The sequence below is a fragment of the Fundulus heteroclitus genome, unplaced genomic scaffold, assembly GCF_011125445.2.
Source record: "Fundulus heteroclitus isolate FHET01 unplaced genomic scaffold, MU-UCD_Fhet_4.1 scaffold_44, whole genome shotgun sequence".
Lineage (NCBI taxonomy): Eukaryota > Metazoa > Chordata > Actinopteri > Cyprinodontiformes > Fundulidae > Fundulus > Fundulus heteroclitus.
The window spans coordinates 309,285-335,336 of record NW_023396857.1 but is presented as its reverse complement, the minus strand read 5'-3'; the positions used below and the strand labels follow the sequence as shown (position 1 = coordinate 335,336).

The following is a 26,052-nucleotide window of genomic DNA, read 5'->3' as shown; positions in this document are numbered from 1 at the left end:
TCTATTTTCATTTAATGTAACCCTAATAATAATTTCTCCCAATTTAGGTTAATTTGTATTTAAACTGTTTGTCGTCCATTGTTGGGGGTTGATTGGGTCTGTTTGGTTGCATTGCTGGCTACAAAATAATAAAATAAAAAAACAAGAAGCTTCCACTGACGTCACATTGCTTTGTTTTTCAGCTGCCGTCTGGGTCCCACTTCCACGGCTGCTCCACCAGTTAACAGGCGCTGATGGCCAGAGTAGCTTTATCTGCTCCAGTGTCTGTCCACCGGCGTCCCTTCAGCCTCCATGTAGTCACTCCTACTTTTAGCTTTGGGTTTTATCCACTGATCTCTATTTATACACTGGATTGCTGATTGGCCGTTGGTAGTACACGTCACCGTGAAGCCACCAGCCGCCATATTGGTACTCCCTATTTCCCCCCAGTAACTAGGGAATATGTGCACTACAGCATCGAATAACGAGGATTTTCTCATGTTCAGGTGGGCTTAAGACTTTTAAAATGTCAAATGCCATATACTTTTATGCTGTGTCGGTGCATTAGCCTTTAAATCTGACATAGATTTACAATAGAGCTAAATTAATTAACCAATTTAATCTCCATAGAGCTTCAGTTTCTACACTAGACAAATCACATAAATTTGCTAAATACACACTCAAGTGTACATGTATATTTATATATTACATACACAGCATGTAAGCACACACATTTCTGCATAATAATAATAATAATATTGAAAATAACAGTAAACAAATTACCAATAATTTCTTAAATGATGTAATGATATACAGAGCTGCGGTTCTAGTTGAGAATTAGCATATACTATACATACAAGTATATATGCACATACTTGCACCCATTGCACCCTTCACATATTCTGCACCCATTGTTTCATCCATGCAGCATAACTGTGTGGAAATCTGCAATCAACCAAATCAATATATATATATATATATATATATATATATATATATATATATATATATATATATATATATATATATATATATATATATATATATATATATATTACATGTTGTAATTTTCCACACCCAAATTATACAAATACACCTGGAAAGGTGAGTCATTTTGTTATGTCATACAGCATAGTCTACAAATGTATAACATTTTGTACTGAATTAGAAAAAAAAAAGGTGACAGCAGCCTTTTGTTAGCTGTTAAACTGACGTGAAACAGAAAAGGTGCAGAGTAAATAAAGAAAACAGGAAAAGGTAAACCACAGTGAAGGCGTTACGGTGTATTTCTGATACAGAAATGTTGAATTAGCCTGAATCCTTTTACAAAATGAAGTTATTCATTAAATGAGTAAACTAACAGCGAGCTTAAATCCAACGGTGGAGCCAAAGTCGCTGGTCGGCCACCACAGACATCGGTCACAGAGCAGATGGAGGTTCTGACTGCAGAATAGATCAGAGAGCGATCACCTGCTTCACCTCAGAGATCCTGCATTATGGACGGCTGAGATGATCAGGTGAATGTGTAATAATAGACTCATGCCTTTCCCAGAGAGGCCAAAGCAGCTGCAGGAAAGTATTTCACCTATTCTACCTCCCACAATGGACAGGAGACAGTGGCAGGGACTGGATGATTAAATAATGCCTTATATCACCTAACGTGCTGTTCTCCTACAAAGAGGACAAAAGGTAAACTAGCGCACTAAATTACAGAGAACGTGTCCAACAGAAGCTTTATGAGGGAAACCTGGCAACGCCGTCGGCTGGCCTGGGTCTCTCAGCCGGTCCGTCGCTCTGTTGTGTGGATGGAAGGATGCTAGCTAACTGTTAGCTACCCGTTACTATTGCTAGCGCACCGGCAGCACCGCGCTGGTAGGAGACGTTGCTGAGCAACCTGACAAAAACTTCTGGCTGTGCATTCATTACGTACAGATATAAATAATCCATCCTGTTATCCAGGGAATGAGTATCAGCAAGAAATGGGTGCAAGTATGTGCATTTAAACATGTATGTATAGTACATGCTAATCCTCAGCTAGAACCACAACTCTGTATTCATTACATCATTGAAGATATTTTTGGTCATTTGTTTACTGTTACTTTCAATATTATTATTATTATTATTATGCAGAAATGTGTGTGTGCATACACATGCTATGTATGTAATGTATAGATATACATGCACACTTGAGTGTGTATTTTCTATCTATCTATCTATCTATCTATCTATCTATCTATCTATCTATCTATCTATCTATCTATCTATCTATCTATCTATCTATCTATCTATCATTTTCACTATATAAATGTTTAAAGGCATTACTTGGTACTTAAAGGTGAACTGAAACCTGTTTTGAAGTCAACATCCATGAAAATATAGGCATAAAATATGCGTTTGGAGAAGTTTTAAATAAAAAAAATAATACAATTTTTTGGTACTTCTGAATATTGATGAAACTACTCGGGTGCTTTGGGCTTTTTCCACGAGGAGGGCTCTGGTTAGATTTAGGTAACTCACACTGGACCCATTATTGAGCTGAAGCTCATCCAGAACCAGGCGTTTCTGACATTACTTGGATCTCAGGGTGAAAAGAACGAACCTGAAAAGTGTCTGCTGCAGTTCACATTTAGAATATGAGGTGTTTAAAGAAACTCAACTCTCCGCACTCCTTTACCCATTAGGTCAGAATAAAAAAGGTCAACTTTTCAGTCAGAGAGACACATCAGTGACCTTTTTAAAGGTAGAAATAACAGCTTACGTTTGGACAGCATCTTTTTTTTCTAAGCCCTGAATCCCTGAACGCTGACAGTTTGACAGCAGGCGGTTTGTCTGCTTTCATACTTACACACGTACCGTCTGAGGATGCTGGTTTTCACTCAGGTTGGGAGGCTAAGTGGTGATAAAACCCACCGTGTGCTTCGTCCTGTGCTTCCTGAGGAGGCGTTAACTGAGAGGAAGGCCACACACACGTTCCAGCCGGAGATCACAGTGGTTGCACTGCAAAAACGGGACTAATTATAAGTAAAATTTTCTTAAAATTTGTGTATCTCTCCTTGATTTGAGCAGGTAAATAAGATGATCTGCCAACAGAATAAGATTTTTGCACTTAAAATAGGAACAATATATCTCAATCATCTTATTTCAAGTGCAGGATGTCTAATTATCTTAATTTAGGGGTCAAAATACTGATTCCATTGGCAGATGATCTTATTTACCTGCTCAAATCAAGGATAAAAACACTATGTTTAAGAACGTTTTGCTTATTTTTAGATCCGTTTTTGCAGTGTGGCAGCGAATTAGGAAAACATGTGACCCTAAACATTCACAGATCCAGAGAGAGGAATCTCCGTGGATCACCGTGCCTCCTCAAACACAGTCAGTTCCCCTTTGGTCCGCTCTCATTTACCCATTTACCGCCCAGCCACACTCCTCCCACCTCTGTATCCAGGCAGAGCTGCAGACCACAGAAACAAAACCTTCTACGGACACAGACCGTGTTCTCTGTGCACCAGCTGACGGTTCTACGGCCACGAAGCTGAGACTATAAACCTGAGACACAACAACGCGTTAAAAAACTCGTTATGCAGCTCTGAAGGGATTTAAATCCATCTAACTATCATCGCTTTCAACATCTAAACCATTTAACTGCTTCTCTGGAAACCGCTTATCCTCCAGTGGGTCGATGTGTTTTAATGGATTTACTTGTTTTATATTAGCAGGCAGTTTTCATGTTGTTCCAAAGCATTAAAGTAAAAAAGATCTTTGTGAAGTGGAATCAGGAAGCTGTGCCCAACATGGCAGACGGCGCCTCCAGCGGCGTTTTCACACATGAGGGCCGCCGCCGTCGCTTCCTGATGGAGAATCATCCGTTCACTTTCATTTTATCGCAGGCGGCGAGCGTTAGTCTGGTTTGTTCTGCATATGAAACATCTAGTTGGATTTTAGCGTGCTAACACACGCTGGATCTTTAGGGTTGCCGGTTTGATTTCTGCAAACAGGAGGTTAGGAATCAAGTGGAAACGTGAAGAATGAATAAGAAGAATAAAGAATGAGAGGTTTCACACTGCAAAAATGGAACTAAAAATTACAAAATTTATTTTGAAATTAGTGCATTTATCCTTGATTTGAGCAGGGATTCCCAAGGGAAGTGATATGACTATTCTGATATGGTAAGACCTTGTGTGGAATGTTGTAAATATATATATATATATATATATATATATATATATATATATATATATCATTAAAGTATGGCTAAGTCTGATTCTGAGTCTAAATAAGATGGTTTGCCAACGGAATAAGATTTCTGCACTTAAAACAGGAACAACTCATCTCCATCATCTTATTTCAAGTGCAGTTTATCTAATAATCTTATTTTAGGGATCAAAATACTCGTTCCATTAGCAGATAATCTTATTTAGCTGCTCAAATCAAGGACAAACACATTAATTTCAATAAATCTTTACTTATTTTTAGTTCTGTGTTTGCAGTGCAAGCTTAAAACCACAGAACTGGTCACCAGCAGTGGCTGATGATAAATAAAAATAAACCCGTCCACCGTGACCTGACTGCTGCTGGATTTTAAAGACTTTACTGCATGAAATTATGATTTAGTAAATAAACAACCACAGTTTGTTTGTGTTCTTGTTTTTATTCATGTTTAGATTCTCTGTGTTGTCCGTCCTCAGGTTCTTCCCCGCAGTATTCAGCTTCCTGTTTCTGTTTCTTCGTTGCTGCAAACTTCCACGTCTCCATGCTGTTGCTCCGTTGACCTGCTGCTGGATGCAGGCTTTCTGTAAGTTTCTCAGTTTCTTGTTAAATCTGTCCGTCATGATTTTCTCATGATGACTCTGCCTCATCCCTGCTGAGGTCTGCACCAACCTCAGATCATGCAGACGCTGAGACGACCGCCCTGTCTTTAGGGCCGTGGAAATATGTATAATAAATATAATATTGGTAAATATCGGTTATTGGCCAGAAATGTTAACATCAGATATTGATGTCAGCCCTGATAAAAACCAAACTGTATCTTTCATAAACAACAGCACATTAAAGCAGACTATTTAGAAAGGTCTGTTGTTTTTAAATCTCCTCTTAAGACTTTCTTTGGTTATTAATGAAGTTTTGATGTCCATGTCTGTGTGGCGCTTTACTGCTGCTGCTTTTACGTTTATACTGTCTTATGGTGTAAGGAGTTTATGTTTTATTTCATGTTTTCAGTTTTAATTATAATTTTTTTCGTCTTTTATTTCAATCAATTCTTTATGTTCAGCCCTTTGTTCAGTTTTTAAAGCGTTTTATAGATAAAGTTGGTTAGCCTAGTTTATGTTTATAAGCCTGACAGAAGAACAGTTATAGAGTTAAATTTATCACACAGGACAAAAACTCTGAGAGACACGGACGGGATGCTGAGAGATGCTGAGAAGGAACGTTTGACACCGACTTCCTGATCTGAGATAGAAAGATATAAAATGTTAATGAGGAGCTAAACACCATGGAGGGAGGGAGGGAGGGAGGAAGGAAGGAAGGAAGGAAGGAAGGAAGGAAGGAAGGGAAGGAGAGAGGAAGGAAGGAGGGGAGAGAGGCAGGAAGAGAGCAAGGAGGGGAGAGAGGGAGGAAGGGAGGGAGGGAAAGAATAAAGGGACAAGGGAAGGAGGGAGGAAGGAAGGAGGGAGGGAGGGACGGAGGGAATGAAGGAATGAATGAAGGATGGAAGGAAGAATGAAGGAAGGGAGGAAGGAGGGGAGGAAGGAAGGAAGGAATAAAGGAAGGAAGGGAGGGAGAGAGGAAGAGAGCAAGGAGGGGAGGGATGGAGGGAGGAAGGAAGGAATATAGGATGGAAGGAAGGAAGGAAGGAAGGAAGGAAGGAAGGAAGGAAGGAAGGAAGGAAGGAAGGAAGGAAGGAAAGAAGAAAGGAAGGAAGGAAGGAAGGAAGGAAGGAAGGAAGGAAGGAAGGAAGGAAGACAGGAAGGAAGGAAAGGAAGGAAGCGAAGGAAGAAGGAAGGAAGGAAGGAAGGGAAGGAAGGAAGGAAGGAAGGGAAGGGAGGAAGGAAGGGAGGGAGGAGGGGAGGAGAGAGGGGAGGGTAGGAAGGAAGGCAGGAGGAAGTAAGGAAAGCAGGAAGGAAGGAAGGAAGGAAGGAAGGAATATAGGATGGAAGGAAGGAAGGAAAAAGGAAGGAAGGAATATAGGATGGAAAGAAGGAAGGAAGGAAGGAAGGAAGGAAGGAAGGAAGGAAGGAAGGAAGGAAGGAAGGAAGGAAGGAAGGAAGGAAGGAAGGAAGGAAGGAAGGGAGGGAGGAGGGGAGGAAGGGAAGGAGGGAGAAAGGAAGGAGAGAGGGGAGGGAAGGAAGGAAGGCAGGAGGAAGTAAGGAAAGCAGGAAGGAAGGAAGGAAGGAAGGAAGGAAGGAAGGAGTTGAGCTTTTCGTAGAAGCAGATCTCCTCCTACATGTTGTGCGCAGCAGCTGTGCTGAAATTACAACGTCTGATTTTCCAAGTCACAATCCCAGTTTTCCCTGAAGTTCTCGTTACATTTAAGGCCAGAAAACGTAGAAACCAGACATCTGCGCACCAGAGAACATCATACAGTAGGTTCACCAGTTTGACCAAAGAACATCTTAGTTTCTTAGTTTTAGTTTCTTAGAGAAGCCCTGCTGACCGCACACAGAAAGCTGCGCTTAATTTCTGCACCACAAATGTGAAATAATTACAAAATCTCACCGATAGTTAAAGGGAAATCATAATCAGTGAGTCTGAACTTTTCCAAAATCGTAAATCGGTATCGCCCTGTGATCGATGCATCTTTAAAGGATGAAACAGTCGTTTGAAATGGGACCAGCAACACACACAAATGCAGCAACGCACACAAACACACAGAAACACACATCAACACAAAGCAACACACTAACACAGAGATGGCTTGGCGCAGCTCTCGGTCTCCAGGCCGGCGGACAACAGCAGCGAGGCGTTTAGTATTCAGAGCGGAGGGAAGAGGCCAGATGAGAGCTGGCTCCAGAAACAAAGCAGCCTCTCTGTGACTCTGAGCTGAGACTCTCACCCTCTGTGTGTGTTCCTGAAACAGTTGTTCATGCATAAACCCTCTGATCCTCACCGCTTCTCATCCGGCCGGCCGGCTTTGTGCGAGAATGCATGATTTATGTACGCACAAGTTAGTCAGGCATCCGGGCGGCTCTACTCACCCAAATCAGACTCATGGAGCTGTGTCGCTTCACCGGCCCTGAAAGACAGAAGCAAATCTAATTAGTACAGAAAACAAACCATTTAGTTTTCTGATTTGCTAAATAAACGTTTGACTGCAAATCTGTGCACCTGACCGGGAAAAGCTTTCAACGTTAAAGCGTTAAAACGTTAAAACAGCAAACACGAGCGTCTGCGCCTGCATTTCACCTGAAGGTGTTTCTGCTCGGCTTCCTTTCGATATCAAATTGAAACTCCTGCAACAAACAGCCAAACAGATCAATGAAGAACTTGTTTGGGGTTCTATCTCCGCAGAAAATCATTAGAGGCTTCACAAGCCAATATTTCTACGGATAACTTAATTATACGTTGGATTTAGTGCCAGTTAACGCGGCCCACAGAGAGGTGGGCGGCCAGAATTAAATTCTCTGCTTTGGTTTTTATCAGCAGAGACCCCCACTCATCCCTTCAACCGTCGGGGCGTCGTTGGTTTAAGTTGTGATGATCGTGCTGCTTCTTTCATGCTGCAGAATAGAAGTGGCTTTACGGGGCGAGCCGGGCGTGAAGACGGCAGCGTGGGAATCTGAAAGTCTCAGGAGCTGATGAGACGGCGCTCTGCTGAGGCTTCAGCTCTTTGTCTGTCCGGCTCCCCTCTCACTGAGACGTGCCTGAAATAACAACAAGCCTCTTCTTCTCACAACACCGTACTGTAAAGATTGGATTATTGATCAGTGGCGTTTTTTATGCGCTGAGCAGGAGCTGAAATCTGCCAGCATTGATGCAATTATTAGCATCTAACAAGTATCCAGAGCCTTAAATAACAGCTGGGATAAAAGTGCAAGCTGGTATATCTCTCCTTTTTTTTTTTAAAAGAAATGTGACTGAAGCGTTGAAAAGAAAGCTCTGACTTGAGAAACGACAGGAAAGTTGGTAAAACGATGAGGCAGCAGAGGGGAAAAAAAACGACAATTTGAAGCTAAACTTTAGACGCCAGACCAAAAGGTCCCAAACCTCCAACGTCAGCAGAGATTTCCCACCCCGACAGAAACATGGAGTTTTGCATTGTATTACATTGAAATGTCTGTCGTCATTTCAGCTTTTAACTTTTTGCTCTCTCTCTTTTTCTCTTCATAGTAGGTACACCTGGTCTGGCGTTCTGTTAACTGTGACATCATCCAGAGAAGACAGATCACCCGCCACTACCATCTAATGTAGAACAGATTACTAGATCAATGTGTGCTTCTGTGCCTTTTTGGTTTCTCTTGTTGTGTCTCTGCTCTGTCTTCTGTAACCCCCAGTCGGTCGAGGCAGATGACCGTTCATACTGAGCCCGGTTCTGCAGGAGGTTTTCCTTCCCGTTAATGGGGAGTTTTTCTTCCCACTGTCGCTTCATGCTTGCTCAGTATGAGGGATTGCAGCAAAGCCATGTACAATGCAGATGACTCTCCCTGTGGCTCTACGGTTCCCCAGGAGTGACTGCTGCTTGTCGGGACTTTGATGCAATCAACTGGTTCCCTTACATAGGAATTTATTTGATCAATCTGTATAATATGATTGAACTTGACTTTGTAAAGTGCCTTGAGATGACATGTTTCATGATTTGGCGCTATATAAATAAAATTGAATTGAGTGGAGGACATCATCAGCCGGCCTTTAAACAGAATAATGAGACTAACACTCACAATAACTAATATAATGAGCTGCCAGTCAAGCTTTCAGGTGAAGCTGTGGATGCTAACAGGATTAGCAGAGTGATGATCGGTCCTGATGAGAGCGCGTAAACACCAACACATCACACCCGTTCTCACTCCCCCATCTCCAGACCGTCCCTCCCGCTCTCTCTGCTCCGTTGACACCCAGCTTCTCCACGCTGCCAGGACTCGACCGGCACCGGCAGTGACCGAGCTTCTTCCTGCTGTGGGCCGCTCTGCCTCCGCATCAAAGGGCTCCACAGACTGCGACAAGCTTTAAAAAAGGTTTCTACTTGTGTCTTTTATCTGCATTTTATTCTTCCTGTTCATATTATACAGATTGTCTTATTGACTGTAGCGTTTTGAAACTTTATGTAAACGTAAAGTGGGCTATAAAATAAAAAGAGGTTTTTATTAATGCCATAGAAGAGGGCCAAATGTGTTTGACACCACTGCCTTTAATTGTCACCTCCATAGGAAGCATACAAACAGCCTCACTTTGCATTAAATCAGCCCCATGTGCAGGAAAATGTAGCTGAGGGTGTTGTGGTGGCAGGAAGGCGAGCGGTTCAGGGAAGAAACGTAAACTCAAGAGTGGCACAAAGCCCCCCCCCCTCCTGAGGAAAGGGTTGTGCTGCCACCAGTGCAGAGCTTGCTCAACTTCACTAGTTACATAGTTTTGTTGGCTGAACAGGAAACATGTGTAGGAGCAAAAACTTTATACAGCTTCTAGCTCTCAGAGCTAATTCCCATCTGCAATCTCTGACCCACAAAAACTTGTATTAGATACAAAAAACACAATGCAAAGCATTTATAGAGTTAAAATCCTAAAAATGTACCTTGTCTAATAGAAAAGAGCTGGGCAGGCCAGCAGTTGTTTTAAATGCCTTCCACCATGCTGGTAATTTTATGCCTAATTGTTGTAGGTAGTAATGACATTATTTGTACACTATCATTCTTTTTGGACGGGCTAAACAAATATAAATTTCTAACTTAACCCCTTAAGCCCGTCCATACCGATACCGGGATTGGCCGCTAGGGGCGGGGCCACGTCCCATTTATGTCAAGCTTTAAGGTTAGATCAAAAAGTGTAACTTTGTTTTTAAGTCCTTCTAAAAAAGAAACTTTAAAGTTTCTAAAACATGTCATAAATTTTTTTTTCATACATAGTTTTGGTTTTACAGCACTTTAAACGCAGGAGAAGAAATTGCTGACCCTCTCAGAAAAATGCTTCACTGGGCAGGAATGCTCCGCCCCCTCCCCCCCATGGCTGGTATCATTGGAAACTACAAACTCTGGCCTTTCCAACAAGGTATAGCACTTCTTTGTCCGGTGTAGGTAATAATATATTGTCTCATAATCAGAAAGTTTAGCTCCCCCCCCCTAACTGCCCCCGCTGCTGCGCAGCACAAAGCTAGAGTTACTTTTACTGTCGGCTGGATGATCTAAAAGGCGTTTTATGAAGTGGTGATAGCATTTATACTTTCCAATAAAAGTGATGTTTTACAAGTGTTGTTTTATGGTATTTTGCTATTTTTAGTGAGCTGTAGGTAAAAATGTATCGTGTTGTGATTAGCTTCGCCCCTTTCTCATGCTTCAGCAGCAAAATAACTTTTACTGTAAGTTGGGTGGTCTACAAAGCCTTATATGAAGTGTTTATATCATTTACACTTTCCCAATACAACTGCTGTTCTATACCAGTGTTAATTTGTGTTATTTTTGGAGCAGTAAGAAATAAGTTATTGTTCTGTAATCAGAAAGTTTAGTTACTATCCCTCTCCTGTAGACCAAAGAAGATTTACCTGTAATGTATGTTGGATGATCTAAAAGCATTTCATGAAGCGGTTATATTATTTACACTTTTCCAGTACAACTGCTGTTTACTGACACTGATTTTGTTGTTTTATTGTTTTTTGGAGAACAGTAGGAAATAATGTATCATCTCATTATCTGAAATCTCTATGTTATTACAGCAAGGAGGAAGCGGGACCATCTGGTACAGAAAGGACCATGAAACCAACCACTTTGGTTGAGTTCTCCTCTTCTTTAAGGTGAGAAGTCTATTCTGCATACCGTTGTGGTTACAACATAAATATGTCGTTACATGATTAGGATTGTATTCCTACCCTTATTGTTAATCTGTGTCATATGCAGCTTTAGTTTTAGCCAGCCATTTAGATATACACAGCCAAATCTAATCTTCAACATTAGTCTTTGTTTCCCCAGTGACAACAGTGCAGCAGAAGATGAGGAGTATCAGTCACCTGCCCGTCGGCTACAGACTGCTCCAAGGCAGTGAAACGTGTGGTTGCCTTTCCCCCCCCCCCCCCCCCCCCCAAAATAAAAGTAGTTCATCCAGGCCAATCCCAAGGCGGGCGCGTCAAGCTAACCTTCCGCCTATTGATGACAGCGATGACATGTGGCACTATCCAGGTGAACCAGACACTGAGCCATAGACACCTACATTTTTACTGTGAAAGTCTTTGCACATTTTCTGCTGCAGCTTTGTTTTTATTGATAGCTTTTTATTGCACATTTATTTAGACATTTTATTGTTAGCTACTTATTAGAAAGTTTTTCACATTCTTGTTTTATTGATAATTTAGTTTTGCTCATGTTGTTTGTTTTTTTATTGATAAGTATTTTTTCAATAAAATTGTTGTTTGAGACAAAAGGACACAATTCAGCCCACTTTCTCATCATTTTATTGATTTTTTGCTATGCACAATGGTACATTTTGAGGAAACATTGGGTAAATCTTATGAACAAATACTTTGTCATATGCAGAAGGAGTCCTATCATGGATACCAGCACTTTTATTCCACCAGATTCCCTTGTATGGGGTGAAAAACACGTTTGGCACAGTTTTGGCCCATTTTGGGACAACTGTGCCAAAATCACAGGTCCGCCTGGCACACTGCTCACTAAAGCCTTTGTGGAACAAATATGCTTCAACTGATTCAGTCCAGATTTGTTGCAGTTATAGTCAGATGTGGATCTATAAAGTCAGAAGCTTCTACAATTTCAAAGGGTATTCATGGTGTTTTGCGGTATTTATTTTGGAAAAGATTTAGGTGAGGCTGAATTTTTTTTTTATTTTTTTTATTTGTTTAATCACCTATAAATCAGACATGGTGACATTTGCAATAGTGGTTCCACCTGAAAAATATTCTTTGATGCCTTTGTGTCACATAATACTAACTTACATTTTCCCTTTATAACCTTGTTGCTGTACTGGATTTAGTTCAGAAATGTAATTTCAGACAGAAATTGCACCTAAAACCCTGTGGGCTTAAGGGCTTAAACCTTGTTTTGGCTCAACTAGTGAATATCAGACACATATAAAAGAGTTTTAAGGCACGTTGCTCCAAAGTGTCAGAGAGCTTATTGAGCAAATTGAATATTCTTATGAAATAAAATTCTCACGCTGTGCAGTGATAACCAGACAAACATGGGGAGCAGTTGATCTAAACTGGATTTTATTATAGCATGCGTACGTTCAACATGTAGAATTAGTTTTTTCTGTTTACTGACGCGACCCGAGGGTCTCTGTTGTAGTATTTTTTTCTCCTTTAAACCTCAGTCCCTTAGGCGTGTTTCTGTCTGTAAGAAATTATTCTACTAATTAAAATCCACAATGTTAATCATGTTTTACTCCTCTGGGTTGGTGGGAGCAAACAGTGTTTGATGAGCTGAAAAGATCTGGCTGCTTCCTCAAATGCATAAACTCCCAGTCCCGATGACAGACTGTGGACGGCGGCCAAAAGCAGAAACTACTGACTGGAGGGGAATTCGACTGGTTCCAAAGGAGCATCAAAGCAATTAGAAACAGGCAGATGTTTGAAAGTATTAGCTCAGGATAAAGATTTACATTTGAATGAGTTCATCTGATCTGCCTCCGAGATTCTCTGTTGTGCTTTTCAAGCAAATGTTCTTTTTAGAGTGCCTGAAAAATCACAAACAAAAGCAACTCACAAAGAGCAATAAAATGTTGAATTTGATGATAAAAGCAGAGGAAGTTAGGAACATTACCAAGAAGGAGCACATTTGTCTCCTAATGATGTTCATCTAGAAAAGCAGACGGAGTAATAAATTCAGACAATTACACAGCAGCCTCCCGGATTCATGCTTCTGGGGCTTTTATTTATTCTGACATGTTCTGAAGAACACGGAGAATGTGTCTGTCCCACAGAGAAGACCAATAAAACCCCCGAAGAGAGCAACAATTTTGATTAGAAGTTAAGTTGTTGTGACTGAAAAGAAGCTACAGATCAGCTGTTCTGCCACTTGATTTAGATCAGCTTTTATTTCTGTTGTTAAAATACTCAAATCACCATCCATCCATCCATCCATCAGCTTCACCCGTATCCATCCATCCATCCATCCATCAGCTTCACCCGTATCCATCCATCCATCCATCCATCCATCCACCCATCCATCCATCCATCCATCCATCCATCCATCCATCCATCCATCAGCTACACCCGTATCCACCCATCCATCCATCCGTCCGTCCATCCATCCATCCATCCATCCATCCATCCATCCATCATCTACACCCATATCCATCCATCTGTTTTGTTGGTGACCTAAAATGGGTCCAGGTCACATGACCCATTCAGCGACGGATCTGACCTATAAGCACTAAGGGCTGAATAATGACCTAAAACATCATTTAATCTTAGGGCTGGACGATAATTCAATAACAATATTTATCTATGATAGAAAAAAAGGTTATTAAAAAGTTAGAATAACAGTTTTCCTTCCTATTGCATTCTAGCCAATCATGTAGTTAATACTGCAGTCATTACATTCTTCCAACCAATCGCAACGCAGACCCAGGAACCAAGCTCCGCCCCCTTCAAAGAGTTTACAGAGCACTTGTTCTTTTTTCTTTTTAAAAACTTACAGTTTTGGTAAAAAGTTGGTTGAATAAAGGGTTTAGTTTGAATTCAGTGTTTGTGTGTACTGTATCTAAAAATTAGGTTGCTATGCAACAGCATAAAATGGCCAGGGCTGCGCTTAAAGTATATGTTTAGAATTTATTGATAATTATCGATATGCTTTTTTTCTATATCGTCCAGCCCTATTTTATCTCAAATTAGGCCATTACTTGGGTCAAAACTCACAGAGTGCTGCTTTAAATCTTCTTATTTGAAGGGCTTCCTGAAAAACTCACAGCTTCCATCAGTTTGGACGTGTGCTGGGAGACAAACTCATGCAGATTTTTATGAGCAAAAGGTGCAATCTCTTTTGGTTCTGTTCTTTATGGCCGTTTGGTGAGATAATTATGTTGAAGCCAGACTCGCATAACAATCATTGCATCAAATGACGTAAATAACTTCCCTGGAGCTTCTAGTCTGGAGTCTACATCATGAATTAGTGGCCTCGGCCTGAGACCATTGTGTCCGGTTTCGGTTTTAAATATCCGAAAACTAATAAACATCCTGATTAAGCTACCACTGCTGCCCCCACACTTTGCTCTGCCATTAAGCAACTTAATAAACCCCCACCACACCCAGACAGTTGGGGAACTCTCCGGTTCTAGAACATGTAATCAGGAGTATAATCTTCATTTGCCCCAAAACTCTGCAAGGATTATCTATTTAATCTTCTGCAAAGACCTTTAAACATGCCGTGTGTTCAGATCAGGTCAAGAGGTGAAGCAACCGGTAAACAAGGAAATTACTTTGGGAACCGAAACCAAACACATGATTTACTTTGGGAAAGCTGTTTAAACACATTGCAAACTGTGACAAGAAAGGAACAAATGTTTTGTTTTTTTTTGGTTTTGTTTTCCGTTCAGCTCTACACAAAAACCCGATCCGCACATCCAAAGTCCACATCTCGTCTCCTCATGTTGTTATTTTGCTGCCTGAATCCACACACCAGCCACTCATCTCCACAGGACAAACAAGTGTTCAGCAGTGAATGAGAGAAGAACCAGAAATACGACAGAGAATCAGATTAAACTCAACAGCGTGGCCTCCCAGACCAAAACACACAGAAATACATAAAGAGTAACTCAATAAAGGGAGACCCGCCTGACACCTTCACTAACACCAGAGGTGGGTTCACAGACCAGAGCTCGCTCCACGTTTCTCTCACATCCATTCTTTTTTTTCTGTCTCAAACAACAACATTCAATGATCCTGCAGCTCCACAGGAATCCAGAAACCAAAGCGGAGGAGGCGCTACGGTCCAGGATGGACTACATGTTTCCTGTGTATCAGCCACGTTTAATCATCCAGAGAACAACAACCGGGGAAAAAACATCCAATTAATTACTTCAATTACAGCGTGCAGATTTTGTCCTCGTTTTCTTTCTGTTTTCTGCTGCTGCACGGTGCCGTCCTCAGGGCTATAACCGGCTGCACTGTGCACAACTTTTTCCACAACATGTAGACGTGCACCGCTGATTTACCGCCACTATATTACATCCTAAGGCATCATGGTCTCTAATTTCCTGTGCAGATTTACAGGTTTGCACATATGGATTCCAACATGTAAAAAGTTTGTATCACATCCAGGGTTTACAAATGTGTTAAGGTTTGTAGAAGTGCATTAAAATGTCCTGAGAGTGATGCTAATTTACAGAATTATTATTATTATTATTATTGGTATTATACATTTGTTGTATTTTTAAAATTGCACATATTGACTCTCCTACAACAAATGTTTTCTGTCTTACATTCCTTTTATTTTATGTCTAGAACAAATCAACTTTGAGAATCAGACATTACGTCTCAGTAAGATTACTTTATTTTATTTATTTATACATAAAACATTTATTAGATCTGCACAGTTTACTTTTTCTGTTTATTAAAAGGCTGGATGTTGTTTCACTGCCAAATCCGTCCTGAGGATCATTTTAAAGATACGGCAGCGGTAAGAAGGGGGTTTACCAGCTTGTTACATCCCCATCAAAGTGTAGACACAATAAACATAAATAATGAAATAAAAAGTAATGATCACATCTGTTCTCTCATAAAATATGCCTGGATTGAGATTTTTCTGTATTCTCGTTCCATTTTGGGTTTATTTTGTGTAGGCCACCTAATTTTAAAGAAGACGTGTCATGCAAAAGGATATTTTAACAATTATATCACAGTATTTCTTTCAGAGATGCAAAACAAGGTCATGGGCGTCCGGCTAACCAATTTAATACACAATAGTACAATTACCACTTTTACTTGTATATGTTAACTGCATTTTAATGACCTTGTTCTTTTTTTTATTATATGTTTTTCTATAACGCTGGAGATAGGTACCAGCAACACCTGCGACACCATGAGGGATTAAGATAAAAATAAAAACAATACATCTCTACCATCTTATTTCAAGTGCAGGATGTCTAATTATCTTATTTTAGGGGTAGAAATTCTCTTTAAGAAAACTTTACCTACTTTTAGTGCCCATTTTGCAGTGTCATATTTCATTGCTATGGGGCAAAAATGCTACTTTTGGTTTCCATGTGACTGGTCATGCTGGTCTTTAAAGCTATAACTGGTTATCCTGTTCAGAAACACTTTTTCTTTTATTGCATAAAATGGTCCTTCCATCCTGAAAGTAGTTAATACATTATGTATTCAGAAAAAGATTCTACCTTTAATTGGCTACTTAAAGATACTCCCTGGAGTGCAGCTCTCTGCACCCATGGTCAGTCATTGCTTTTTGTGTCATTCTTCATCCAATCAGATTAATTTACTACGCCTGTCAATCAAAGTCACAAATGTACCTCAAACATATGAATGCAAACGGAAGAGTCAGACGGCAACGACAGGACAGAACAACAAAATGATTTATAAAATAATAGAGTTTATTATTGTACTGGAAAACCAAACCTGAAGAAAGAAATGTTTAACACCAGCCGATGATACTGGTACACTGATTGGAGGTCAGTGTAATCCCTTATGTTGCCTGTACCATCTTCCTTAAATAATGTCAGACGTCATAATTTCCTCTCTGAACTGACCACTGATGATTTGTTTACCTGCATGTCTTTGTTCATATGTTCAAGCTATAGGTTTCCAACTAGCAGCATGTTTTAGATGTTCTCCTGCTCCACTTGATTCAGGTCACAGGTTAATCAACAGGCCAAGGCCAGAACTTGTTGAAAAGCTCTTAAGGTGCGTATTTCAGGGGCGTTTATCGTATCTTTTATCATTACAGAGAAAATGTTCTTATCATGACAACAGTTTAGATTTATCATGACAGTGGTGAATTCCAGATAATAAAAATGTTTATTTTTGTCTGGACAAAACTTTTTCTCCACTTATGCTTCCATGAGTATATCAGTAAATTTAAACATATGATTAAATGCAGTTACTATGTGCAGTTTAGTGACAAAAATCAAACCTTTGATGTAACAGGTGTTCTGAAGAAGCCCTTCGTAAAACAGATGTGTTTCTAAGAGCAATATTTAAACTTGAAGGGCTTTGACTGCTTTAGCATGTCGCCACAGTTGATTACAAAGACTGCAAAAAAGTTCTAAATCTTTTTTTAAAGGAACTTTACCTGAATTTATCTTTGTCTGGTTAAGAAAAATGCTTTTTACGCAATGTATGAGCATGAGTTAAAGACATGATTCGATACCTGATTTTCAATGAGTCCAAGCTTAGTAGGAAAAAGCAGCAAACTAAAACCCGGACGACTTTTCTCTGCCAACGGCAAAATGAGGTGTAGAGCCATTGCTAAGCAGCAGCTCCTCCAGTGCATCCACGACGGGAAAAGTAAACAAATCAGCACGGCATATGTTTAAGTGTCATCTACCTGAGACTTAGCCATTTATGTCAAAGAAAACAAATTAAATTTCTCAATGAAGCCCTGTTACCTCCGGAGGTTTATGCACGAGTTAGACGCGCGTGTTTAGTCTCGTGCACGTCTCATTGGGGTAAAACAGTTCAAACTAAACCGTTCTCCTCACTCACGGTTAGAATGTTTGCATGATCGGGTATAGTTCTTTTAATTGAAATTTTTATCACTGTAACATTAATATGGCAAATACATTGAGACAAAGAGTTAAAGGTGCATATTAGTTGTTATTTTGGTGTTTTATGCTTTGTTTTTGCTCAGTTTGTTAGTAAATAAAGGCTTTTGTGTTTATTTTTTATAACTTACCCTAACCTGCCGAGGCTCAGATGTGATGCAGAGTTGACTGATGTGAGTAAATGTTCTGATGTGAGGCTCTTAAAGTTGCTGTAGATTTTTTAAATTTAATTAATAATGTTGGTCTTCGATCACGCCGAGCTGCTGCTTTACTGTGAGGCATTGCAGAGAGTCAGGCTCAGTCTGCCATTATTTAATACTGATTTATTAAGTAAGCATAACTGGCATTATGATAGTTCTGCAATACTGTCACTAGATGGCGCCACATCTGTTTATATTTGCCAAGTGCATCCGGTGCTGGGACTATTTTTATCCACAAAAGGATCATAAAACATTATCCGGATGGAGGCTTGGTGTATATAACTTTATTTTATCACGATCAAATGGCTTTTGGTCTTTTTTTATAAGCATATAATGTGGCTATATATGTTTAAGGCAAGGCAAAACAAATGTATTTGTATAGCGCATTTCAGTACAAGGACAACACAAAGTGCTTTACATGATTGAAGGTCTTTGCAAATCAATGTGAGGTATTTGGATTATTCACAAACATTTTGGGGAGAGATGACGTCCATCCCTTTTAGATTTAGCAGGTCCAGAGCGAGAAGCTGAGCTGTAGATTTCCACATATCTGCAGCTTATTGACCACCATCACTTTACCATTCATGGCTTGAATTTAATTTGTCTTCATGGCAAATTATGTAAATTGGAGCTTTAACGGTCAACCAAATTGAGGCATCCTCTGTCTTCTTCAGTGGTGAAAAGTTTTTTCCAAAACTCTTGAGATCTTAAAAACCTGCGCTGTAGAACAGAGAAGGAACCATTTCATCTCAGCTGGACTCACGGTTTCTATCCGCCACACATTCCTGGATCAGATTGCACCAGACAGGATCGTATAGCATAAATTAAATGCATTCACCGCGTGGCCGCCATTACATCAGCAGCACCGCAGCTCAGATCCTTCACAGGGTGTCTGTACGGGTCGGTGTGTGTGAGGAGGGCAGATTAAAGGTTTCACCCAGAGCTTTACGGGCCGGGCATCAACGCTGTGGGACTCATTAAAGCACACGACTGCAGCTGCCATTCAGGAACCCGTTAGCTCCACATTTATCCGTCCAAACTCTCAGTGCTGTAGTAATGAGGAGACAGAGGAGACGACGGTGAGGGACAGGAAGCAGAGGTAAGTTCCCCACAGCAGCCGTTGGTAGAAGTATTCCTATTTATTTGTTATTTGTTCAAAGTGGCTGGGCTGTGTGTGAGGGATATAAACTGACAGATCCTGATGATGTTTGAAGAAGCGATGATCTAGAGACGTAAAAGTGTCTGAAACCAGCAAGCCCTGCATCAGCATGAGGAAGCGTGGGTGGCTGGGGGCCTGGAGACACAGCGGGAATACTCAGACACCAGAGGGTGATGGATGAAGAGTTTTACTGCTGCGTAAGGGTGTGGAAACGGCTGCAGACATGGAGCTTCTTATCTTTAATTACTGTTCAACAGTCAGAGGTGAACAGGATCCTTAAACCGCTCGGCTTTTCCCAGATTGTTGTTGTGAACTGAAGCTGCACAGCTTTGAATGGTTTTGTTAATTGCAAAATTTTAACTCGGGGAAAAACGAGCGCAGAATTAAGACGCATGCAGAAATGAACAAAGACTAAATAAAGACTAGATAAACAATGCCAAGGTACAGAAATCTGAAGTTTTATTCCACCATTTGTGACGATATAACTTCATCTCCAACCCTCTGAGAAGACGGGACTCTTTCTCTGCATCATTAGCATTAATGGAAAATTACATCTTCTCTCATTTTCTGCAAACAAATGATGAGAAACGTGTCGTAATTAGACATTTATCAGCAACTGATGGCTTCATTACTTTTCTCTTCCTGTCTGACAACAAGTGTCACCCTGGAAATGTCCCATTTATTATGTATTAATAAATATTGCACACTTGCCAGGTTATGGATCGTTTCTTGATTGCTTGCGGGCTCTCTTGTGTCATTATAAGGAGAGGTTTGATCGTTATCAGCCTCATAAATCTTCCTGGCTGGTGCCTGCAGGTCAATGTAAGGCCGTCTCAGTATTTTCTTGGAGGAATAATTGATTTTTTTCACAGTCTGACCCTTTGATTCATCAATCGGAGAACATCATTAGTCTCGGTGCTAAGACTGCAGCGCTAATCTTAAAAGACAGGAGGAAAAGAGTATTGTATTTACCCATATATTTCATTATTTTGACAAAAATTAATCATGTGTAGATCAACCATTAACTGCAAAAACACACAGCAGATTTCACTGACATTAACCAAAAAAATGAGGCTAAAATGAAAAAAGAAAGTACACCCCTTGATTCAGCAGCTTGTAGACCTGCTTCTAGCAGCAGTAAATGTCAGTAATTTTCTATCTGACTCAAACTTTAGAACGTTGCTTCAGTTTAATTAAGTTTGCAGACAGAAGATTCTCCGCAGCTCTCTAAAGATCAATTGTGCCAAAGCATTTCAATCAGGTTGGAGGTTGGACTTTGACTGGCCCACTGTAATGAACTGCTGTGTTCCTGCAGCTGTAAACCCAGCCCATATCATCACACCTCCTCCACCCTGCCTGACTGTTGATTTGAGGGATTAATGCTCAAATGTGTTTGGTTTTTATCAAACACAGCGGCTGTGCTTCATGTTCAAACACTACTTTGCCTTCATCTGTCCAAAAAATACCTCATTCCAGAAGTCGTGTGGTTCAGCTTAGCTGCAGGTTTGCAAAGCTGCCATATTACCTTTAGATAAAACTGACATTCTCCTCCAATGCTTGTAAACAAGCTGTCCTTGCCCAGTCTTATTCTCAATCAAAGTGTCCTGAGCTTTAGCAGTCAACGCGATTACAGCAGGGGGTGCGAACACTGCTATGCACCAAGCCCCCTAGGATTTATCTTCCTCTTTGTCTGTGGACCCTCGAGGAGAGGCGTTCTCCACTGGGAAGACAAGCCACCATGGGCCCGTGTGAGCTTTGGAGACTCACAAACATCTGCAGGGTCGACCAAGCTGAGTAAAGTCCTTTTCCCCCTAAGTCAGATGATTCCTCTCCCCTGGCCGGAGAACCAGTTTTACCCTGGAGTAATTCACTGAGACCAGATGCCCTGTCACCACAACCAGACAAAGACTGAGGTTTGACAGGGAAAGTTTAAAATGGTTCACTCTTAATGTGTTTCACTGTGTTTCAAGGTTTAACCGAGCTAACAGGCTAGCTCTCGCTAGCTTCCTTAAAACCATGCTATGCTGATGTGCATAGCTCTCAACTCTCACGCATTGACCGTGTGACACACGCATTTCATCAATTGCACACGCTCACACGCATTACTTTGAAAATCTCAATCTTACAATCAAAATCTCACTCTTGAAACGCACGCGTACGGACGCTTCGCGTCATGGCGGAACCAATTTGCGGTACAATGGTTTCCGCACGTCCAGTAGTAGAGGGAACACAGCTGCAAGGACCGCCGCCGCGCAAACAAGTTTCCCTCATCCAAAGTGAAACACTTCTACGGTCCGTGTTGCGTGCGAATTAAATGGTCTTGAATCGACCAACAGCACTCCACCCCCCCCCACCCTCCCCCCCCCGTCGGACCGTCTTGAATCGACCAACAGCACCCCCAAGCCCCCCCCCCCCCCCCCCCCCCCCCCGTCTTTGGACCACAATCTCACTCTCAACTGTCGTCAAAAGTTGAGAGGTATGCTGATGTGTTTCACTGTGTTTTACGGTTATAACAAACTTTATTTCCATAAAGGTTTTATACACCGATGGAACATTAATGTTTGTGTTGTCCAGTCCGCTCATTATTACCAATAGAGCTAAAAAGTATTTTTAAATTAGCGGCAAACACCTGCTAGCATAGCACTAGTTAGCCCTTCTTAATAGCTCACGGCTACCACAGAGTAAAACTACGTTGTAATTTAAACATAATGTTTGTTTTTGTTTCGTTCCGCCATTGTTCATTAGTGCTGAGAACATTATTAGAGCATTAATAGGAAAGATTAATGTTGATTTCAAGGTGTTTTGTGTAATTTAAGTGAACTACAATGTAAACACGACTCCAACACGCATCATTTCCAGTCATCGTCTGCTACAGCATCCAGATTTACAAGTATTTCCTGGAGAAATAATTACATTAATAAAAATCAAGTCTCCTAAAGGTTTTTAATTTTTACTGAGCAAATCATTCTTTGAAGTGTTATTTCCTCAAATAATGTTTTATATAACTCAGGATTTGCACTGTGAATGGGTTGAAACACATATCAAATGTTGTTCTAAATTAATTAAACTGATTTAACGTCATTCCATATTCTTTAAGATGAACTTTGTCATGGTTGAGTTTTGGTTTGGCTTTGTTTTTCTGTTATTTTCATTTTTTCATCTCTTTTGGGTTAGGTTTGACTTTATTTATTGTTAGTTTTCAGTCATCAGTTATTTTCTGTCAATTTTCACTTCACCTCCTCAGCAGTCAGTCACACCTGATAATCATTTACCAGTCAATTAGCCAGACCCTTGTTCCACCTGTAAAGTGCTCTATTTAAACCTCCCTCTGCCTTCAGTTCAGCACTGGGCCGTCATCAATCCACACCTCTCCATGCCAGTCCCCGTTTTTGCCTTGGAAGATTTGTTTTTCTTGTTTAAGAGAACTGCTAACTGGACTAGCCATCCTGGAAAGGCTCTGCTCTGTGCCCTGGTGTCTGCAACGAACTGCTAACCTGCTGTGGCTACGGGGCTGCTAGCCGAGCAGAACTGAGCATTCCCGGCTGCCTGGAAAGTCGTGACTCTCTCTCACTCCGGGCCGTCAGCTCCTGCCATCACATTCATCCCTGACCTTCTGCAGTCCTGAACCTCCGGTCTTCATCACTCATCCAGCATACTTCCTTCAATAAAGACTCAAACTTTTAGTCCCGTGTGTGCGTCCTGAGTTCATCGGTAAACAAAACCCTGACAAACTTTAGTTCTCTAATTTGGATCTGCGGTGAACCAGGATTCACTGAATCATTCTGATGGTTTTCTACTCTTATTTTGTCTTTTGTTTCTTTTGTGTGTACATAGCTCCTTAGCTTCTTCTTATTTTACTTTTGCTTAGTAGGTTAGTTAAGTTTCACTAGCCTGGTAGAGAAGATTTGTTTATAGAAATATAAAGTTAATTCAGATAAACAGCATTATGTAGTGATGTTCTCTTGATGTTCATTTATTTCTGTTAATTAATTCTTGAACCTGAAGAGAAGTTGTCACTCCTTTATTCTATAGAATAAATAACTCTGCAGAGTTTGCTGTTAAAAGAAAACCAGTGCTCGAATGATTCCTTTCAACTATTGTCCTGATTTCAGCTGTTTGGCTGAGATTCACAGGACAATACCTACCAGACAGAGAGTTATTTATTAAACATTAAATAACTTAAAAGCGTATGTAATGACACAACAATGGGACCGCTGACGCATTCCGCTTTGGCTAAAGAGTACTTACTCTATAAGGGTATTTGGATGGAGCCATAGAAACCCTGTGAAATTGGGGCCTTTGCTGTTCTGCTGTATCCTCAGTACAGACATAAACAATATAAGCTGCAATGTGACCGTTTCCTAAAAATAAATCCCTGTCAGCTAAGTTTACACAAAGGCACTAAAGAGTGTTTTAAAGGTATTTTACAGGTCGCATAAAAATGTTTTCTTGTTCCATGCAGATGACACGTGCACAAACAGAAAATGGTTAAAATATCTCCTTTGGTGTTCTAAACGCATTAGTTAGGACACTTTAAACAAATATAAAAATATTTTTAAATCCTTTTAAGAATCAGCATAAAGATTTGACACATTAGCAGCATCACCGTAACAAACAGACCAATAAAACACAAAGCAGCCGTGTGTCCACTTCTAAAACACCAGCTCTGTCATGTTAGAGCTATATGAAATTGAATGTTGTGTAGGGTTGGAAAACAACCAAATCACAGACAGGAACATGGCATGAGCCAAATGATTAAAACTTACAGAGTAAGGGACATAAAGCATTGGAAGAGAAACGAGCAGTTTAACAGCAAAGAAATATCCACTTTGTGAGCTTAAGTACTGAGGGAAGAGAGGAGAATGACACTGGATACAGCCGAGTTAATGGAGAGATCATGTGTAGCTGAAGCAGAGGGAAACTAATTGACATCGATGTGGCAGAACTAAGACCCAAATGAACTACATAACCAAGGGAAAAAGACTAAGAAATAAATCTGAAAGTACAAAGAACAGAACAAGAGAGCTAAAAAACTAAAATCAGAGGAATCAACTTATCTGTCAAACAGCTTTCTAGTAATAATGAACCCAGGAAACTTTACTTTTCTTTTACTTTTCTGGGTCATGACACTTACTTACTTAACAATTGTTTTCAGTCAATAACTTTCTTAGGTCACAAACCTCAGTAGATATACAGATATAATATAAAAATACAACTTCATTATTGCTGTTTATAGCCTAAAAAGTAGCCGTGGTCATTTTCTCTCCATTCACTTGTTGGTTCATGCAAATGCACGAGCAGCAGAGTTTGATTTTTAAATCCAAAATTACAAATGATTTTTATCTCATCAAAAACACTGTTTCCATGTTGATGAGCAGGTAAAACTACTTTCATTTTGAAATGAGGACAGCATGTTAGTTTAGACTCTTTATGGATGGCCACATCTCCTCTGAATCACTTTATTACCGCAGCAGTGTGCATTCTTCCACTTAGTCAAGTCCATCTTTTATAACATGCAGCTTCGCCTTCATGATTATGGATGTCGTACCTTAATTTAATTCCCAACCAGACATCGGAGCCTCCCGTGTATTTCAGTGATCAGTTAAACAAAAGCTCTTGACCATGAGGCGGTCAGGATAAGAGAAGCCGGCTTTGTGCCTGAAATCTTAAAAGGAAGGTTTGGACTCATTAAATGGGCTCTGCGCTCATAATGCATCACAGTCAAATCAATACCAGATGGCATTTTCTACCTGGCAGCATCAGGCTGTGAGATAGACGTTAATAAGTCTCTGTTAGTGTCATTAAAAGCTGCACAGCGATCAGAGCATGATGCGAGCAGCCTGCAGGATACAGATCAATGCATCATGACACAACAACACAGGGAAAATAAATTTTAAAGACCAAAACACCAAAATCAAGACCAAAAAGGTGTCCTACATGTCCAGGATTAAAGCACGGTAACCTCACTTTTGTTTTCCTCCTCTTTTTGGGTTAAGATTAATGGAGGAAGCATTACACCGATTTCAAGATTTATCACAAGCACAGACTGACAAAGGTAGCTTTGAGCTGAAAATGAAGCGAGATTCGGAAAGGTAAAAACCGGAGAACGCGTCGCACCAGAGGCCAATGAGAAGCAATCTCACAGGATTAAAACATGCAAAGGGGGGAAAAAGAGAGAAAGCATTCGTTTAGATGAATAATTGTTGAGGCATGACGGAGCAACAGTGATGGACACACACACAGAGGCAGAGACAGCGAGTGTTAAAAGGAACAAATAGCTGCAATAAATCTTTCAGCTTGTAGCCGACGCAAAGCTGAGCTCAGGGGAAACAGGGCGCCACAACGGACAAGATTTACATGAGAATTTGGGATGGAAAACAGGAATGAAATGGAGATAAACACTCCAGAGATGCTAGCAGACTGCTTTACGGAAGCAGAGAGGACAGCATGTTGAGTTGTTGATGCAGTGATGCTCTTTTTTTAATCCTATGATGAATTTTCTGCTCCAACCTTCTGCTTCTCTGCTGCTGCTGTCGGAAAAATCTACGTTTGGTGGAAATAAACAGATAAAATTAAAGTAAACTTTGTCCATAAAGATTCAGTTCAAATATAAATAGCTCATTTCTCTTTCCTTCCTGGACTCTCTGTGTTACAAAAAGTGTCTGTTGAATGTTGAAAAGCAAAGTGGTTATTCATCTGAATTATCAGAGCCGGCATTTAGAAATAATTTAATGCTTCCACCTTCTGTCCTTCAGGTCTGCTTATAATCTCTACATGGCTTTTTTCTCCGTTAAAAAAAAAACTGAATGAAAGCCATGATAAAACACGTCCACAAATAAC

General features: G+C 40.5%; 1 protein-coding gene across 1 annotated transcript in view; it reads right to left on the bottom strand.

Annotated features, from left to right (window-relative positions):
• slc8a2b (solute carrier family 8 member 2b) overlaps positions 1 to 26,052 on the bottom strand; it is a 208,993-nt gene that overhangs the window by 130,660 nt on the left and 52,281 nt on the right. Inside the window, exon 2 of the mRNA XM_036131588.1 lies at positions 7,176 to 7,213. The gene's annotated coding sequence lies outside the window, so the exon portion shown is untranslated. The remainder of the gene's footprint in view (positions 1 to 7,175; positions 7,214 to 26,052) is intronic.